The following is a 15,585-nucleotide window of genomic DNA, read 5'->3' as shown; positions in this document are numbered from 1 at the left end:
CGTCCAAGCAGGTAACAAAAGGTAGCTAAAATACTTGTAAAAGTCGAGGGGGAGGCCGTCAGGTCCAGGGGACTTGTTGGCAGCCCCCACCTTGATTGCATCTAGGACTTCATCAGAGGTCACTTGTTCCTGAAGTTCTTGAGCCACATCCTCTGGCATGGTGTTGACAGTCATTGCTGCCACCTCCTCAATTAAGGTCGGGGGATGAGGGACGGCAGCGAACAGTTGACGGAAATGAGAATAGAAAGCGTGACCAATGTCGCATTGCATAGTGTGTCGTCGTCCTTCCGCATCTGTGAGATCGTGGATGAGGGTTCGACGACGACGTCGGCGTTCCCTGAGAAGGTGGTACATCGATGGCGTTTCATGAGGCATATGGTCACGGGTGCAGGATCTGACAAGAGTCCCTTCTAAGCGCCGTCGCGTGAGGGAAGTGATCTGCGCTTTAGCACGATGCACCATCATCTGACGATCAGGAGAGAAGGCCATCGAAGTGCAGTCACGAAGGACTGCAAAATAAAAGTCCATGGTGCTCGCTTGCCAGGCTTTGAAGTCTTTGCCATATCCTATCAGCGCCCTGCGCAGAGCTGGTTTCGCGCATGAGACCCACCACGATAAGGTGGATGCGTAGGCGGGGCGACAACGATGACAGAGGGCCCACGCATCCTCAACGATTCGTCGGCAGTCAGGGACAGTCAGGTGGGAAACGTTGAATTTCCACAAGCCGCGGCTGTGCCACACTTGTTGGCGGGCGAGGACGACATCGCAGATGTAGGCGTCATGGTCAGAGAAAGCCAGAGGCCATACTTCGGCATGTCGAGTGTCGGCAGCAAGGGAACGTGTGAGGTATATACGATCGAGACGACTAGATGAATGCGCCGTATAATATGTGAAACCTGCACGGGTGCCATGCACCTTTGTCCATGTGTCAACAAGCTGGAGTCTGTCGATGATGACGGAGAGGGCCGCACAAGGGGAATGATGCGGTAATTGATCTTCAGGCCTTTGCGTGGAGTTGAAATCGCCACCGAGGACCATATCATCTAGGGGACCCTCAAACAGCGGCGTTACCTCGTCAGCAAAGAAAGTGTGTCGATCACGACGTCGACTGGAGCCGGACGGCGCATATACATTGAGGATACGGACGCCGAACAGCGTGAGAGCCATACCCCTAGCATTAGCGAGGTACACTACATCTTCAGCAGGGAGTCCAGAACGGAGGAGGATGGCAACTCCACTACCGTTGTCAGAAGCATGGGAGATGTGTGCCACGTAGCCAGTGGGGGCATGGAAATCGGCGACAAACACTTCTTGGAGGAGGGCAATGTCGACATCAGCAGCATAAATGGTCTCACGGAACATTGCCAGTTTATGGGGGGCCCGAATGGTGGCCAGATTCATCGTCGCTATGCGGTAATGTTGGGGGCGTGCTCCCACCACTGGCACAGATGTTCCGGCAGAGATGTCTGGCTGGCGTGTAACATCTGACGTAGTCACCGTTGTCGTAATCACTGGCTGGAAGGTGGGTCAGGCACCTCCATGGGGCACTGCCTGATGGGAGGACCACCATCTCGAACTGCTCCTTCGTCGATATCATCAGCCCAGGAGACTGGAACAGACGGTGAGCGACTGTCACACTCCTCGAGGGCGAGTTGTAGCGACGCTGCTGTAGTGGGGTCCAGGGAGGCACCCTCCTTGGAATCCGTCATATTCGTGTGAGATCGTTCTTCAGATGGGACATCAGGAGCAGCCTCTCCTGTCGTCAGAACGCTCGAAGGGAGATCACTGTCGTGTATCAGCTCCACTGCCTGTGATGCCACATGAAGAAGTGTGTCGTCAGATGGCGTTTGACTCCTCCTCTTCCGTTTTCTGGGCGACCGTTGCTTTCGGAGGTGCTGTTCTGAATAAGAATGTGGATGTTCGATGTCCGAGGTCGCGCCAGTCTGAAGAAAGGCAGAGGTAGGCACCGCATTCGCGTCGATGTCCATCGAGCTCTGGAGAGTTGGTGGTGTCGTAGCCGTCAGAGGAGATGGTGCCGGTGAGGCCATGGCAGCACCGTCATTTCCAGTGGGGAAGGCCGGGTGGAGAAGAGGTGCTTCCTGAAGTGACGCATCGGGGCTGCGTACGGCTGTGGCGTACCTATCTGGTAAAGAAGCGGCCGTCACTTTGGTAGCTGAGTCACTGGTCGGGACCTGGAGCAAACGTCGGTGGAGACATTCTGACCGAACATGGCCCTCCTGTCCGCAACCGGCACACGTCCGCGGCTGGCCATCATACATAACGATGGCTCGCACGCCACCTATCAGCAGATAGGATGGTACATGTTTGGAGAGTTCGATTTTGATTTGGCGGACACCATTCAACACGTTGTATGTCGTGAATGTCTGCCATTTCTCCGCGATGTGCCCCACAACATTGCCATAGGGTCGGAAAGCTTTGACGACCACATCTTGCGGCACTTCGAAAGGGAGCTCAAAAACCCGGATTGTTCGAAGTCCGAAACCAGCGTGATCGACCGTCACCTCTCCAATATGCCCGTCAGAATGTTTGAACTTGAGTCCGCGTGCGTGTTGTCGAACTACGTTAGCACACGCTTCCTCCGTCGTCATCTTAATATAGACGATGCTGCTAGTGATAGAGAAATGAATACCTATCACTTCCTGAGGGTCCAGACGTAGCTCTTCGCGAATGAATTGCTCAATTTCAAAAGCGCGTGGTCTAGCATGTTCGGCTTGGAATGTTACTTTAACTGTCGCTCGGCGGTAACAGTGCGACATGAGGTGCAATAGAAATGGACGCTACACAACACGAAATACCGCGACGCGGAAGTAAACAAACTACGGTGCGCTGTCCGGCGCGCGGAGCCGGTCCGCACGCGACCACGGCCGAAAGCCGACTGGCTACCACCGACTGACCTAGCCGGCTACCTCGGTGAATACCTGAAGGGTAGCACGGCACACATTAATCGTTTGGGTTGGGTGGTCCCATACCGAATCTCTCCATGCTGCCTAATGTTTTCCTAACGTCACACTCGTCACGTACTTCACTTTTATGTCATAATCATTTCTGAGAGGTAAAGAAATTGCATGACAACATGCAGAGCTAGTGGCGTCAAAATTAACACACATACTTTATGTGACTCAAAAGCCGAACGAGTTACTTTCCGACGTTGTTTTAGATGTGCAAGTGTTAGTCAAAACTCGCGGTGTCGGCACTGTGCCGACCATTTCGCTAGTTAACACCGGTCTTGTTGTGTGTGTTATTCACGATCAAGAGCATCTCCAAGCAAAAAATGGTCAACAGCAACATTCAGACGGTTTTGTACTGCTCAATTGCTACATTGAAACGGTATGTTTCTTTTTCAGAACTGGAAAAACACGAGCGTAACATCATTCGAACCTGTAATCTTCAGATCCGAAGTCCGACGCCTTAATCATTAGGACACACGGTCACTGACGTCCAACTATAACATGCATTTGACCCATCTCGAAACACTCACACCCCTGAGGATTTGTGTTTTTGTTCTACACAGACGCTGCCCCTTGCTCTTTCCCACCCATTCGTTACATTCAACCTCTTACGAGACCGACCAAATGTAGACTGAGAAACAAGACCACACACTTTGTGCATTCGGAATCGAAGGCAGGGCGTCCCTCGCCGCATTTGCTACGATGGCCATTTGCTACTTCTGCAGAAGCGGCGGCGGCGGCGACGACTACGACGAGGACGACGACGACGACGACGACGACGACGACCGCGAGAGGCTCTGAGATATGTGAGAAATACATCTATAAAATGTAATTCAGACTGCCTCGTCTCACCTTATGCTGTACCGCTTTGGCAAATGCTTTATCTGCGCCATTCGCCTTAATCACATCTGAGAGTAATTCTTAAAAAAACGCCTGTCGCTAATTGTTCGTCATCACAGATACTGTTTGCTATACGGCCACAACGCGCAACTGATTTCCAAAATTCAGCTTTCTCGTATGAGGATAGAACTTATGACGCCTGGTTTATTAGACCAGTGCTCTACCACTGAGCTAAAGAGGCGCGTCCTAGCGGTACTGTTGGTTACTTCGCCCTTACGGTCGTCTGCATAATCAGACTTCAGCTGACAACACTTCATATTACCGGCTAATATTTGCAGCTATGGCGACCCATTACTGCTTAGCTACACATCTGACACGTAACCGACGTGCTCTCCAAACAACAACACTTGCATTTCAGAACATGTCTTTCACACATGTCTACAAAATCACCTTCACCTTCAAATACAGTTTCCTTGCGACTGACCAAGTCGTAGGCAAAGTTTAAAGTTGCTATTTCCATTACATCTCGTTAATCAGAAAAACGGTAATTTACATCTGCAGCGGAACAAAATTCCGTTCCTCCCAGCGTGTGGCTCGAACCCACGACCCTGGGATTAAGAGTCTGATGCTCTACGGACTGAGCTAGCCGGCTACCTTGGTGAATACCTGCCGGGTAGCACGTCACACAGTACTCGTTTGGGTTCGGTGGTCCCATACAGAATCTCTCCATGCTGCCTAATGTTTTCCTAACGTCACACTCGTCACGTACTTCACTTTTATGTCATAATCATTTCTGAGAGGTAAAGAAATTTCATGACAACATGCAGAGCTAGTGGCGTCAAAATTAACACACATACTTTATGTGACTCAAAAGCCAAACGAGTTACTTTCCGACGTTGTTTTAGATGTGCAAGTGCCAGTCAAAACTCGCAGTGTCGGCACTGTGCCGACCATTTCGCTAGTTAACACCGCTCTTCTTGTGTGTGTTTCAAGCTCTGGAGCAACTCCAAGCAAATAATGGTCAACAGCAACATTCAGCCGTTTTCGTACTGCTCAATTGCTACATTAAAACGATATGTTTCTTTTTCAGAACTGGAAAAACACGAGCGTGACATCAATCGAACCTGTAATCTTCAGATCCGTAGTCCGACGCCTTATCCCTTAGGACACACGGTCACTGACGACCAACTATAACATGTATACGACTCATCTCGAAACACTCACACCCCTGAGGACTTGTGTTTTCGTTCTACACAGCCGCTGCCCCTTGCTCTTTCCCACCCATTCCTTACATTCAACCTCTTACGAGACCGACCAAATGTAGACTGAGAAACAAGACCACACACTTTGTGCATTCGGAATCGAAGGCAGGGCGTCCCTCGCCGCATTTGCTACGATGGCCATTTGCTACTTCTGCAGAAGCGACGGCGTCGGCGCCGACGACGACGACGACGACCGCGAGAGGCTCTGAGATATGTAAGAAATACATCTATAAAATGTAATTCAGACTGCCTCGTCCCACCTTATGCTGTACAGCTTTGGCAAATGCTTTATTTGCGCCATTCGCCTTAATCACATCTGAGAGGAATTCTTAAAAAACGCCTGTCGCTAATTGTTCGTCATCACAGAGGCTGTTCGCTATACGGCCACAACGCGCATCTGATTTCCAAAATTCGTCTTTCTCCTGTGAGGATTTAACTTCCGACGCCTGGTTTATTAGACCAGTGCTCTACCACTGAGCTAAAGAGGCGCGTCCTAGCGGTACTCTTGGGTACTTCGCCCTTACGGTCGTCTGCATAATCAGACTTCAGCTGGCAACACTTCATATTACCGGCTAATATTTGCAGCTATGGCGACCCATTACTGCTTAGCTACACATCTGACACGTAACCGACGTGCTCTCCAAACAACAACACTTGCATTTCAGAACATGTCTTTCACACATGTCTACAAAATAACCTTCACCTTCAAATACAGTTTCCTTGCGACTGACAGAGACGTAGGCAAAGTTTAAAGTTGCTATTTCCATTACATCTCGTTAATCAGAAAAACGGTAATTTACATCTGCAGCGGAACAAAATTCCGTTTCGCCCAGCGTGTGGCTCGAACCCACGACACTGGGAGTAAGAGTCTGACGCTCTACCGACTGAGCTAGCCGGCTACCTCGGTGTATACCTGCCGGGTAGCACGGCACACTACTCGTTTGGGTTGGGTGGTCCCATACCGAATCTCTCCATGCTGCCTAATGTTTTCCTAACGTCACACTCGTCACGTACTTCACTTTTATGTCATAATCATTTCTGAGAGGTAAAGAAATTGCATGACAACATGCAGAGCTAGTGGCGTCAAAATTAACACACATACTTTATGTGACTCAAAAGCCGAACGAGTTACTTTCCGACGTTGTTTTAGATGTGCAAGTGCCAGTCAAAACTCGCGGTTTTGGCACTCTGCCGACCATTTCGCTAGTTAACACCGGTCTTGTTGTGTGTGTTATTCACGATCAAGAGCATCTCCAAGCAAAAAATGGTCAACAGCAACATTCAGACGGTTTTGTACTGCTCAATTGCTACATTGAAACGTTATGTTTCTTTTTCAGAACCTGATAAAAACACGAGCGTGACATCATTCGAACCTGTAATCTTCAGATCCGAAGTCCGACGCCTTATCCATTAAGACACACGGTCACTGACGACCAACTATAACATGCATACGACTCATCTCGAAACACTCACACCCCTGAGGATTTGTGTTTTTGTTCTACACAGCCGCTGCCCCTTGCTCTTTCCCACCCATTCGTTACATTCAACCTCTTACGAGGCCGACCAAATGTAGACTGAGAAACAAGACCACAGACTTTGTGCATTCGGAATCGAAGGCAGGGCGTCCCTCGCCGCATTTGCTACGATGGCCATTTGCTACTTCTGCAGAAGCGGCGGCGGCGTCGGCGGCGGCGGCGGCGGCGGCGGCGACGGCGGCGGCGCCGACGACGACGACGACGACGACGACCGCGAGAGGCTCTGAGATATGTGAGAAATACATCTATAAAATGTAATTCAGACTGCCTCTTCCCACCTTATGCTGTACCGCTTTGGCAAATGCTTTCGCTGGGAAAGCAGTCTGCGTGGCGTCACCTGGGGGAGGTGTGTTGCCTTCCGAAACTGGGTTAAAACCGCCAGGAGACCCTCTGATTCCTGGAAATCCTCAGACACGTCTGAAGTGCTCTTGGCTCAGAGGAACCTGAGTGGGGCGGGGACCGCAATGTCCTATCCCGTTGCCTTGACGTGGCCCTGGCGCTCAGTAGCTCCGTCGAAAGGAGTGAAGCTAACACGGGAAGGGCCGTCCATGCATGACGTTAAAAGGCTAGCCCTTAACTGGGTGCAATCCTCACGGTCTGCACTGGCCCACCGTGAACTAGCAAAAGCGGTGGGTGAGACGTGGTCGGTCATGATCCCCCGGTACGTGTGGAGACCCCCATGGGGAACGTAACTCGGGCTTGAGTGCCGCACCGTCTCGATGATGTCGAACTCCACAATATAAGACCCAGTCATGTCTATCTCTGGGCTGTGGACTCGTGAGGGTTGTCGTGTGTCAAGGAAGGACGTTAAACTCCCGTCATGGTAGGACGTAAAACGCCCCCAACCCAGGCGAAAGCAAAGGGTGCATGGCGCAGGGGTAGCTGCGTTACGGGAGACACTCCACCTGTCTCCCTTGAGTTGAGCCCGGTGGTCGGGCGAGGGTATGAGGGTGAGCCTCACGGCTTTCCTGGGGCCCTGCAGTCCGGCTGCCGACGTTCCTCACGTCCTGGACGACGTTAAATGTCTCCCAACCCAAGGCGAAAGCAAAGGGTGCATGGCGCAGGGGAAGCTGCGCAAGAGGGACACAACATCTGTCCCTGGGGAGGGGAGGGTCGAGTGGGGCTGCTCGGGGGTGGGTGATGGCGCCTTGGCGACTTCCCACCACTGGGTAGCTTCTGCTCCCCTCCCCTCCCCTATTTTTACGCAGGGCACAGACCATCAGGTGCCCCGCATGCTGGCGACCTCTTTTGTCGGCGTGGGACCTCGGCGCGATTCGGCAAGGGTGCTTCGCCGTCCTCTGGATAACCGAGGCGTGGTCTGCCAAACCCAGATGGTGGTGACATCGTCTGGGCCAGGTTAGCTGGGTCCAGACCGCCGAAAGACTGGGTGACCGGCCCGCCACCTGAGTAGGAGCGGGTCCTTGGCCGAAAGGTGGAAGCTCGGGCGAGTAGGCGGCGAAGGGCGAGAAGTGCATCCGCTTCTCCGGAGTGCGGGGTGCACTTGCCGGTGATCGCTGGGTGAAATCGTCGATGAGGAGGCCGCTGAAGAGGACCAGTGCGTTGGAAACGGTGCGCTGAACCTGACAGCTCAGGAACGCTCTTGACCTAGGGGCGAGGTTGGTGAGCGAGCTGCAGTTTTTTTTTTTTAGTCCCCCCCCCCCATGCCAGAGGAACCGGTCCGGGGAAAGAGACGGGTTCCCACCCCTTTTTTTTCGCTTGTCAAATAATGATGATGGCTACAAACGAGACAAGCGAATTGAGTGCGCCTGCGAGGCTTTCGACGCTAGCTGATCCCTCGCCACAGGAAGGCCTGGGTCAGGCAATGGTAGAATGCAGCATGGAAAGGCATCTCAGATTAAGCCAGTTCCTGGACCATAACGTAAAGAACGGTAAAATCAGTCAAACTGCGGTACAGGCCCTGAAAAACGAGTTGGCGGCATGGGCAATAGCCAACGCCAAACTCGAAGGTCGAATAGAGGAGCTTGAAAGAGAGAATGAAAGGCTCCGGAAACAGCCTGCTAGGACATGGGCCGGGGTCGCGGCGCAAGCTGCATCCAAGGCCCCCACAACTAGGGAAACTATCGTCAAGGTGTCCAAGCGGCCGGAAACAGCGGTCTTTTTGAGACCAATGCCTGGCCAGAACATAAAGAAGGTCCAAGAAGTTTTCGCGACTTCAGTCAACCCAGTTAAGGATAAAATTAAAATTAATAGGATTAAGGCTACAAAGAATGTAGTGATTGTCGATGTTGCCACTGAGGAGGACAAAAACAAGCTTTTGGCGAATCAACAGCTATGTAAGGCAGTCAGATGTGAACCTCCCCGTAAGAAGAACCCCTTGGTCATTCTTTATGATGTGCCAAAGTCCATAACGGACGAGGACCTGTGTAAGACGATCTATGAACAAAACTTTGACTCAGAAGGCAACATGGAAACTTTCCTAAAAGACTTTAAACTTAGGTTTAAAACTGGGCCTAAGGATAAAGATACAGTCCACCACGTAGCAGAAGTTACAGGATCCCTATGGAGGAAATTGACAGCTATGGGCAGGGTATACATAGGTTTTCACTCCGTTAATGTCAAGGACTACCTTGTTGTCCCCCGGTGTCAGAACTGTGGGGATATTGATCACATACACAAATACTGTAGTAGGAAACCTGCTTGCTCCAGATGCGGAGAGGAGGAACATATGAGGAAGGAATGTAAGAAGTCCGTGGTGTGCATTCCATGCACACGGAGAGGAAAGAAAACCTGTGGTATGGCAGGAAGAAACTGCCCGACCTACAAACTGCTAGAGCAGAGACTCATATCCCGAATTGACTATGGCTGATGCTGGTAACATAAGAAGGACGAACATCAAAAGGAAGTCTCCCAGCAAAAGAAAAAGGGACGCTGGAAGGGCAGAAAGATTTAATAAATTTTTGAAGTCTCTAAAACAAATGCAAGAGCGAAAAGCAACGATGATTGACTTCAGTACACAAACTGACTCTGATCCGAGATTCAAAGAGATAAGAGAAATAATGCAAGAAATAAAAGAAGTTGAGGTAATTGTAGACGACTTCTGGGCTGCTAGTGAGTCTCCACCCTCAGCATCTCCAGCTCCTCACTCAAAATTAAACCCTGAAGCTGAAACTTTCGTCTCAAAGCTTGAATTAAAAGGGACACAGGAAGTAAAAATGGTTGATCTTTGTATTCAAACAGAACCTGAAGAAGAAAATGAGGAGCATGACGAAAAAGCAGTTAACCCAGGCTCACAGCCTCAATCATTACCCGGAAGGAACAGTTCTGCTCCTGTCCCAGGGAGTCTTCCAACTTTTACCCTGCAAGACAGCACAGTCACAAGCACCACTACGAGCACAAGTATGGCACAGCTGCAAGACGATAAACCGGCTGTAGGAGCGGACCCAAGACGGGTCTATCCCAACTTGGAGTTCGCGATGCAGCTATCGCGTCTGGAGCAACCAGCGATCCTCACTACAGCGTTGAGGCACGTCGTACGCGTAGGTCATGAACATGGCAGAATGGTCACCTTCACGGCGATGGAGGCTGTAGATAGAATACAGCTGAAGTCAGTGAATCTTCCCACTGATTTCGGAGCCCTGCATGACCTGCTGAAGAAAGTATTTGAGAGAAGAGGTGAAGAGTTCAAGCTGGACGAAATTTACGCACAGGCTGTCCTAGCTAATGGTAGAGTAGCATTCGACTTTAACAAATCATGGCCTGAATGTTACTTTCACACTTACTTTCCTTAATGACAACCCTAAATTCAATCACGGTAGGGCAGCTAAACACTCATAATAGTCGGCTGGTCATGCAGGAACTCCGAAAAGTAGTGGAGGAGAGGAGACTAGATGTAGTCTGTCTACAGGAGCCATACTACTGGGCCGGGCAAATATCATTCATGTCGAAAACATGGCAAACCATCTTTACAGGAGAGGAGCCAAGGGCGTTAATAGTAATAACAAATAAGGCCCTTAGAGCCACAAAAATAGCGCAACTCTCTGATTGCCACTGTAACGTCATCGAGTTGCAGTCACCCGCCGGGATATTGTATATTGTTAATATGTACTTTCAGTACGGGGGAAATTTCGAACATTTCATAGAACATCTCTCTAGGGTAATGATGGCGTTACGTGGGTGTAAGGTAATAGTAACAGCAGACATGAACGCGAAATCCCCCCTATGGCACAGCGGCACCAGGGACGAAAATGGTGAAAGGGCAGAGGAAGCAATAATGGCGTCACAGCTGGTGGTAGTAAATAAAGCAGGGAACCCCCCCACCTATGCTGGAGGAGGGGGACAAGGCACCAACATCGATGTGACGTTAGCAACACCGAATGCTATAAACCTCATCCACAGCTGGAATGTGATAGAGCACGCTACCACAAGCGATCACAACTTGATTACTTTTTGCATAGGAGATGAAGAGTGCCGCTGGGACCTGGGGTGGGAGATTCAATACAACTTTCACAAGACAAATTGGGAATGCCTGGCTCAGGAGTATGACGTTCCTCCGTTGCCTGAGGGTGGCCTGGATGTCGACAGGTACGCCGAAGAACTGGTAGGCTCCATCGTTAGGGCGGTAAAGGTCGCCGTGCCAACCAGGAGGAGGGCCGTGGCGGCCTCACCATCACCATGGACTGCCGAACTGGAAGGTATGCGTCGGTCTGTAAGACGGGCAAGGAGGTATTACCAGCGAAGTGCCGTCTGGCAAGAGAAGCAATACTGGCTGCAGCGTTACAGAGATGAGAAAGAAAATTTTCAAAGGGAATTAAAGGAAGTAAGAACAAGGAGTTGGGAGAAGTATGTGCTAAATCAGCTCGATACCGATCCCTGGGGAATACCCTACAAACTCGTAAGGGAAAAGGTTAAATCCCCCGCGGTTCTCTCGACCATCCGAGATGGAGACCGAGTGACAGAGTCGTGGAAGGAAACTGCTGAAGTTCTCCTGCGCACTCTGCTACCGGACGATGATGAACATGATGATGATGACTCTCAAAGGCAAATCCGCAGGGAGGATTCTCTAGAATATACCAATGATACTAGAGTGTACCCTTTCTCTGAAGCAGAAGTCGCAGCACATATCAAATCATTAAAGAAGGGGAAGGCGCCAGGACCGGACGGCATTGTAGCGGAGGTGGTACAGTTCCTCGCCCCACAGCTGGTAGCTCCTCTAACGCGGCTCTTCAATGAGTGTCTCACAGCTGGGAAATTTCCGAGAGTGTGGAAGACTGCAAATGTAGTAATCATACAAAAAGGAAACTACAAGGACCCCATGGATCCCAAATCCTATAGACCTATATGCCTGTTAGACATCATGGGGAAGCTGCTGGAGAGGCTGCTGGCGGACAGACTGACCGCACATAGGATGCTGCGTGGAATGAGTGACAGGCAGTTCGGCTTTAGGCCGGGGCGATCAGCGTCTGACGCAATCGCCCTGGCGGCTGAGGTCTGTGGCTCATCCACGCACAAGTATGTCGTAGGCATCATGGTGGACATCAGTGGCGCCTTTGACAACCTCTGGTGGCCCTCGCTCTTCTCGCGTTTGCGTGAGATGGAGTGTCCAGGGCCCCTGTATGGCTGTCTGAGGAGCTATTGCATGGACAGGGAGGTCTGGCTATCATCGCCTAGCGAGAGAGTAAGTAAGACCTGTACGAAGGGGTGCCCCCAGGGATCGGTCCTGGGGCCACTCTTTTGGGACGTAAACATAGAGCCCCTGTTAGTCAGGTTACAACAATGTAGAGATGTGCTAGACGTGATAGCCTACGCTGACGACCTCCTCCTGCTGGTAGGTGGCCGTAGCCGAGAAGACTTAGAGCCAAAAGTGGAAAGGTCAATGCAAATTCTCCAGGAATGGTGCCGAGAGGCAAAAATGAAAATCGCACCACACGAATCAACATATCTTCTACTAAAAGGCAGTCTGATAAGAAATCCAACTGTCAGGATTGCGGGAGCCCCAGTTCTCCGGCGACGCGAAGCTAGGTATCTTGGAGTAGTAATAGACGAAAAATGGAATTACGCGACGCACATAGAAATGATTGCACAGCGCGCGATAGAAATCCTTAACAACTTAATAAACATAGGACACAAAAGATTTCACTTACCCCCCCACCTTATAAAATTATATCATAATAGTATTCTGACTTCCTTAGTAGGGTATGCCAGTGGGGTCTGGGCACACAGGCTCACGAGGGTGGCGCCTGCCATGGCCGTGAGGAGGGTGCAGCGAAGTATGCTACTAAGGTCTGCTGGGGCATACAGAACTACTCCTGGGGGGGCGTTGCTAGTTATTATGGGATTATGTCCCCTTGATATAAAAATTAGGGAGCAGGCAGCGTGGTATTGGGTAACAAAGGGGAAAATTGAAAAGACTAGGGAAATCATGGGTGTGCAAGTAGGGGACAAATACGCAATCAAGAGAAGGGGGGAGGAACTATGGCAAAGTCAGTGGGAAGGGGAAGGAACAGGGAGACGAGTTTTTGAGTTACTTCCAGATGTTGCAGAAAGGTTAAAAATGGGATACTTTCAGCCAAGTAGGGGTCTGCTGCACTTCCTGACAGGACATGGGCCATATCCGGCATACCTTTGCCGATTTGGTAAACAGGCGACACCAGCGTGTGACTGTGGTGCTCCGGAAGGTACTCCCGAACACGTCATCTACAACTGCACGTTGTATGATGGAGTGGCAAGTGAACTTAGAGCGCAACTTCCTAGCCAAGATACATATACCTTGCTGCGGCGTGCCGACACTTTCAGAGTCCTCAACAGTCTGGCAAATGAGATCTCGATGAAAGTCATGAGGGACTTTATTAGGGCAAGGAACTAATCAAATACCAAACCGAACTTGACCAAGCTGCACCTGCACTACCGCCAGGCGCGGATCTGGCCAGCCATTTCATGGCTGGAATCCGCCGCGTCTTCGGACAAGGACGGCAGGTGCACTACCCGGACTTGGAATTATCGCACAACTATTTTTGAGTAGAAAGTAGCTTAAGTAAGAACTAGAAATACTAACATACAAACAAGGTAGGGACTGCAGTGAAGTAAAAGTCGTAGCCAGCCCAGTGCCAGGGGCACGCCCACTGGGGTTAGCTCGGTGGGCAGGCTAAATAACAGTAGGTTTGTATGCATAACTTCTGGCACATACTGTAACACTGCAGATCACACTAGTTAGTCATGTAAGGTAGTCTAACAAGTAGCTTATTAATCATGCCCGTAGTTAGTGCCGTACAAGTAATACACTGCCAATTAGTAGTTTGTATTAAGGACCCACTAATTATTTGAGGTGGTGGGTTAATAGTATGGGAATAGTTTCTTGTATTTGACTTTTGTATCATACTTATTTATATATTAAGATGTTGTATAATTAAATTAATGTTGTGTCGTATTATTAATAAAGGTTTTTTTTTAAAAAAAAAAAATGCTTTATTTGCGCCATTCGCCTTAATCACACCTGAGAGTAATTCTTAAAAAAACGCCTGTCGCTAATTGTTCGTCATCACAGAGACTGTTCGCTATACGGCCACGACGCGCAACTGATTTCCAAAATTCATCTTTCTCCTGTGAGGATGGAACTTCCGACCCCTGGTTTATTAAAGCAGTGCTCTACCACTGAGCTAAAGAGGCGCGGCCTAGCGGTACTCTTGGGTACTTCGTCCTTACGGTCGTCTGCATCATCAGACTTCAGCTGACAACACTTCATATTACCGGCTAATATTTCCAGCTATGGCGACCCATTACTGCTTGGCTACACATCTGACACGTAACCGATGTGCTCTCCAAACAACAACACTTGCATTTCAGAACATGTCTTTCACACATGTCTACAAAATCACCTTCACCTTCAAATACAGTTTCCTTGCGACTGACAGAGACGAAGGCAAAGTTTAAAGTTGCTATTTCCATTACATCTCGTTAATCAGAAAAACGGTAATTTACATCTGCAGTGGAACAAAATTCCGTTTCGCCCAGCGTGTGGCTCGAACCCACGACCCTGGGAGTAAGAGTCTGACGCTCTACCGACTGAGCTAGCCGGCTACCTCGGAAAATACCTGCCGGGTAGCACGGCACACAGTACTCGTTTGGGTTGGGTGGTCCCAACAGAATCTCTCCACGCTGCCTAATGTTTTCCTAACGTCACACTCGTCACGTACTTCACTTTTATGTCATAATCATTTCTGAGAGGTAAAGAAATTGCATGACAACATGCAGAGCTAGTGGCGTCAAAATTAACACACATACTTTATGTGACTCAAAAGCCGAACGACTTACTTTCCGACGTTGTTTTAGATGTGCAAGTGCCAGTCAAAACTCGCGGTGTCGGCACTGTGCCGGCCATTTTGCTAGTGTCTTGTTGTGTGTGTTTCAAGCTCAGGAGAAACTCCAAGCAAAAAATGGTCAACAGCAACATTCAGACGGCTTCGTACTGCTCAATTGCTACATTAAAACGGTATGTGTCTTTTTCAGAACTGGAAAAACACGAGCGTGACATCATTTGAACCTGTAATCTTCAGATCCGAAGTCCGACGCCTTATCCATTAGGACACACGGTCACTGACGACCAACTATAACATGTATACGACTCATCTCAAAACACTCACACCCCTGAGGATTTGTGTTTTCGATCCACACAACCGCTGCCCCTCGCTCTTTCCCACCCATTCGTTACATTCAACCTCTTACGAGACCGACCAAATGTAGACTGAGAAACAAGACCACACACTTTGTGCATTCGGAATCGAAGGCAGGGCGTCCCTCGCCGCATTTGCTACGATGGCCATTTGCTACTTCTGCAGAAGCGGCGGCTGCGGCGGCGGCGGCGGCGGCGGCGGCGGCGGCGACGTGACGACGACGACGACCGCGAGAGGCTCTGAGATATTTGAGAAATACATCTATAAAATGTAATTCAGACTGCCTCGTCCCACCTTATGCTGTACCGCTTTGGTTCGCCTTAATCACATCTGAGAGTAATTCTTAAAAAAA

The sequence above is a fragment of the Schistocerca gregaria genome, chromosome 3 (assembly GCF_023897955.1).
Source record: "Schistocerca gregaria isolate iqSchGreg1 chromosome 3, iqSchGreg1.2, whole genome shotgun sequence".
Taxonomy (NCBI): domain Eukaryota; kingdom Metazoa; phylum Arthropoda; class Insecta; order Orthoptera; family Acrididae; genus Schistocerca; species Schistocerca gregaria.
This window is presented reverse-complemented; position numbering follows the sequence as displayed.